We start from the raw sequence: 5,022 nt of genomic DNA, 5'->3' as shown, positions 1-5,022 counted from the left end.
TTGTGCCTGTGCTTGTCCTTGGTGGGGCCTGGCGGAGCAGCTTTGGCGGAGCTCATGAGGGACAGTGAAGTGTCTTCTGGGGCTGTGACAGCTAGCATTCCCAGAGGGCATTATTCGTGATATTAGTAACACACACAATACAGCAGGAGCCTAGATTCCCCCCTCCACTCCATGCAAGACAACCATTGCATTTACTAGGATGCTGTGTTGGTCAGTGTGTTAGCTAGACACACTGGCCTCAGCAGGAAAATGTAAAGCTAATCCACCTGGTCCTCACTTTGGTTCTGCAAGAGGCAGTCAGTCAGGAACATCTTATACTCAGGACCTAGGACAAGCCAGGGGCTGACACATGGTATTTGGCTCAGTGTTCACAAAAAGACTTATCTAACATGATATGGAAAGAACAGACTTAAGGAGACGCTGTGCTACTTCTATATGCCACTAGATGGTGATACCATCCCGTGGTAAAGTTCGAGAAGGGCAGGTGTTGCCATTCCTTTGCCGAGAAGAACGCTGTACATTTTCCTGACTCCCAGACTCCTCCCCACCACGCTCTTGAAAGGTCAGTGTAGGAGTGTTTCTTGCATGTCTTCTCCATCCCAGCCTCATCACTTACTTCATTCTTCCTGTGTCCTCATGTCGAACAGGGAAATAATATTCCTTGTATCATAGGATTGGTATAAAGGGAGATTAGTGTTAATCCCATTTGCTGCTCGTCTTCTTAGCAGATAAGACAGAATAAAAATATAAACAATATAAGCAACAGCGTACATGGAAATAAGCAGTGAGGGCTTAAGTTGAGGGCTCCACCGTTCATCAAGGCAGGCCTGATGGGATAGGGCTGGTGCTGGTGATCCCGGCGGCTTCAGATGTGACAACACCCGAAGGAAGCCTTGTGTGATACTGTGGCAAGGCAGTGAGAAGCAGAAGACAGCAGAAGCTAGTATAAACCCTGTCATGCCCTCCTGTGTTACACATGAGGACCAGGGCGTGAGCAAACACATGCACTCCAGGCAGCAAGTGAGGCATTAGAAAGCTTCAGAAGATTTGTGGGAGCCAGGCCTCAGAAATGAGGGCTTAGGCTGTCGGTGTAAGAAGAGGGTTGAGGAAAATCCCAAAGGTTGGAGATCACCACCCCCACGGACCCTTTAGCACTCACTTGCCAGGCCAGGTTCTCGGCACTCCCTTCCATGCCCCAGCTCCATTTGTTCACCAGAGGCCCCGTACCTGTCTTCTCTCAGGCCTCTGCACCCACACGGGGCTAATGCAGAAACATTAAGTTAATTAGTTATTCATTTAATTTAACTTCACATTTGGTCTCAATTAAGCTTAAAATGTTCTTCCTTATAGATGCTACAATAGCACGTGTAATTAAAAGGCAATAACTCTTTGTGTTTCTACTTTAGAGATCCATTGGGAGGCTGGGCTAGTGTGTATGAGGAGGGGCATGGAGGAGGAGGTGGAAGAAAACGAGCATCTTGCAGAGCTGAGCATTCTGAGGCTTGATCCAGGTGTGAGGAGGGACCTAAACTTGGGTCCAGACTGAGGGGGTGGTGCTGCAGGGGGCCCTGAGACCGAGCTAGGCAACAGACCTCGTCCACAAGACTGTGGGATAGGGAGGTGGTGGGTGTGGAAGGGGGCAATCCTTACAGCCGGGAAGGGGGGGCCCTACATTCTTTACTAAGTGTAATGCCCCCACCCAGAATGTCCACACCCTAATTCTTAGAACCTGTAAATGTATTATATTATATGGTAAAACAAGCCTGTAGATTAAGGACCTTGAGATGTTTGTCAAGTGGGGCCACTATAACCACAAGGCTCCTTAAGTGACAGTTAGGCAGGGGCAAAAGAGATTGGAAGATGCTACATTGCTGTCTTTGAAGACAGAAAGGGCCCATGGACCCTGGAATGTGGGTGACTTCTAGAAGCTGAACAAAACAAATAGATTCTCCCTTAGAATCTCTCTAAAGCATTGTCCTTAGCCCTGTGAAGTGCTAAGACAAAACATGTGCACTGTTCTAAGCCACCTCAAGTTTGCAGTATGTTAAGCAGCACTGGGAAACTAATATACATCATCGGTGAAAAACAGGACATGACCAACTTGCAGATAGAAGCAGAGGAAAGCAAAAGAAATCCCCAGTGCTGGGAAGCTGGGTCCGTGAGGACCCAAGGTTGACACCCCCTCCCCAACCCACACAAAAAAGCCAAGCATGGTGGCAAGTTATAAACCAGCACTTGAGAGGCGGGGCCAGGCAGTATAGTCAGCAAGCTCCAGGCTGATGAGAACTTACCTCAGACAAACAAAAACCAAGGCGCATGGCACCTGACGAATGACACCTGAGGTTAACTTCAGGCCCTCACATGTATACGTATCCACTGTGGTGTGTGTGTGTGTGTGTGTGTGTGTGTAAAATCCCCAAAGATTAATGCAAACACAGGGATGGTCTCATAGCATGTAGTACAGAGACATCCTTTCCATTTTTTTAGAAAATACTGCTCCCTCTACTGGCTACTTCACGGTGTAGTATCCCTAAGTGAACCAGAGTGTAGATCTGCCCCAGTCAGAGCCATTAATGACATCATCTTAAAGTATACTTTAACTACTCTGTCCCACACTCCCGCCCAATTCCAGGCTTTGGGTTCCCTCACCACAGTTAACTGTTGCCTCTAGGTGTTTCTCTTAAGTGGAGCTGTGTTGTGTGAATCTGCCCCCTTTCATCCTGTTTGTGCCTTACAGACATGATATAAAGGTGTTAGGAGCTTGAGCTGAGCCAAACACCCTCACTTCCAACCTTGATTCCTGTGCACCCCTGATGAGTCTGTACCTGTTTGGGGGGGGGCACTAATAAGACCTACTTTATAGGTCTGATACTTGACAACATTCGTGCTTATAGCACACTTTGAAAAATACCTGGTGTCTTCACTGCATGTAAAAAAAAAGTCCTGTCCGCCCCTTTGGGGTGAAAGGGTCAGTTCTATCAACTATAAAAAGTCCTTCCCTGTCCTAAATTGTCACATTCCACTTAGGATAATCAACACGTTTCCAGATTGTTTTTCTGTATCTGGTTTTCACATCTTGTTAAGCCAAATGATACATTTGTCATTTGTTCTTATCAATGTTAGTAGTTCAAAAGAACTTTTACCTCTATAGACATGAGTGATGGAAGTAGTGAGTGCAAACAGCTAACCAATGTAAAGCTAAGGAGTTATTTGAAAGCAAAAGTTGATCTTTAAACTGAGGTTTGTGGTGCCAGGAATACAGAGGGAGTTAGTACTGGCACTTCACGTCTGAGAGTCATTTCTACTGTGAACATTCAAACCCGGCCTCTCCACTGCCTGTTTCTCACCTGTGAGATAACAGCACATTTCTTTACACACTGGGAAATCAGACAGGAATGCTTACCTTCACCTGCAACTGAGTACACTTGACAGGAATGTTTACGTATTGAAGAACAGGCCAGGAAATGAATTACTTTATTAGAATAGAAGCCTTAAAATGCCTGGGATACCTCCATCCTGGCCCTCCCATTGCCTCACTCCGTCAGCACAAGTGCCACACGTCCAGTTGGCACTGACCAGTGCTGAAGTGCAGAGTGTGTTGTGTGCATGGAGGGAAGGCTGTGCTCCCAGTGCAGAGTGTGTTGTGTGCATGGTGGGAAGGCTGTGCTCCCAGTGCAGAGTGTGTTGTGTGCATGGAGGGAAGGCTGTGCTCCCAGGGCAGAGTGTGTTGTGTGCATGGAGGGAAGGCTGTGCTCCCAGGGCAGAGTGTGTTGTGTGCATGGAGGGAAGGCTGTGCTCCCAGGGCACTGATACAATCCCTCTAGTGCATTTGTACATCAATTAGCCAAAACCCTGGATCAGAAAAGAATCTAGTTTTTCTTCCCATTTACCAGTAAGAAATTTAAGTTTCTTATCAGAACACTCCTCCGAATGCTTTGCTGGCTTGAGACATTCCTAAAGTATGACGCAGTTGCTTAACTGACTGGACAAACATCCTTGGTAATGGACTTGGGAGGGTACAGCTCACCTAGATCATCAGGGTATTATTGTCCTGGGAAGCTATGGAAGGACCTGCTCTCTCATATAGATTTCCTCTCCTTTGCACTTTCCAAACACTGGGGAATTGCCAGTCTTTCTGGACAGTGAATGGACAGCACAGTCTGCCCTGTTGAGAGGATGGCTAATGGACACTGAAATGACATGGGTATTTGAGGGATAACCCTAAACAAGCCCTGTCTCCAGACAGGCCCTGAACATAAGGAGAGATGCATCAGGCATCACTTTAGGGTGCCCCGTGTTGACAGCTCTGAAATTATTCAGTTTATTCTTTAGCCTTCCCCTTTGGGATTTTTGTTTTTTACAGTTGGACATGTTTACTTTGAATATGTAAAAAGAAACTAATCATTTCATTTCACCATACTAGTTAGTATAGATAAGAACTGTAGAAGGCAAGACAAGCTGCAATACTTTATATGGTGTGTGTCTGTGTGTAAAGCCAGCTCTTACTACACAATCCTGTGCTATCAATTAAAAAAAAAAATGGATGGCAATGATGCATGCACACCAGAAGAGGGAATCAGATCCCATCACAGATGGTTGTGAGCCACCCTGTGGTTGCTGGGAACTGAACTCAGGGTCCCTGAAAGAGCAGGGTCTTAACTGCTGAGCCTTCTTTTTAGCCTTGTTTTTTTTTTAGGTTTTTATTTTTAAGCTCAAGGGAAATTTTATTAGAATTTAAAAGAAAAAACTCCAGGCCAGGCAAGCTGTTGATCTTCAGCAGTTTCCTGGAGGGGGAAAATGCAGAAGAAAAAAGCTTTTTGTGGTACCAACATCCGTCTAGGACTGGCAGCTGATACCACATGGTGGGGGAGGGCAGTGGCTTTAGAAAAATAGTAAGGAAGCCCAAACTATCAGGAAAAGCATAGTTTCTGGCAAACATCTGAAAGAAAGGGAAAAAAGAAGAAAGTTGCCTCTTTCTGAATTAGTATTTAGGAAGGTGAGCAGGCCTACCTAAGTGCAGTA

The sequence above is a fragment of the Psammomys obesus genome, unplaced genomic scaffold (assembly GCF_907164565.1).
Source record: "Psammomys obesus unplaced genomic scaffold, mPsaObe1.curated_primary_1811, whole genome shotgun sequence".
In the NCBI taxonomy this organism is placed as follows: Eukaryota; Metazoa; Chordata; class Mammalia; order Rodentia; family Muridae; genus Psammomys; species Psammomys obesus.
Note: the sequence above shows the minus strand (reverse complement) of the source record.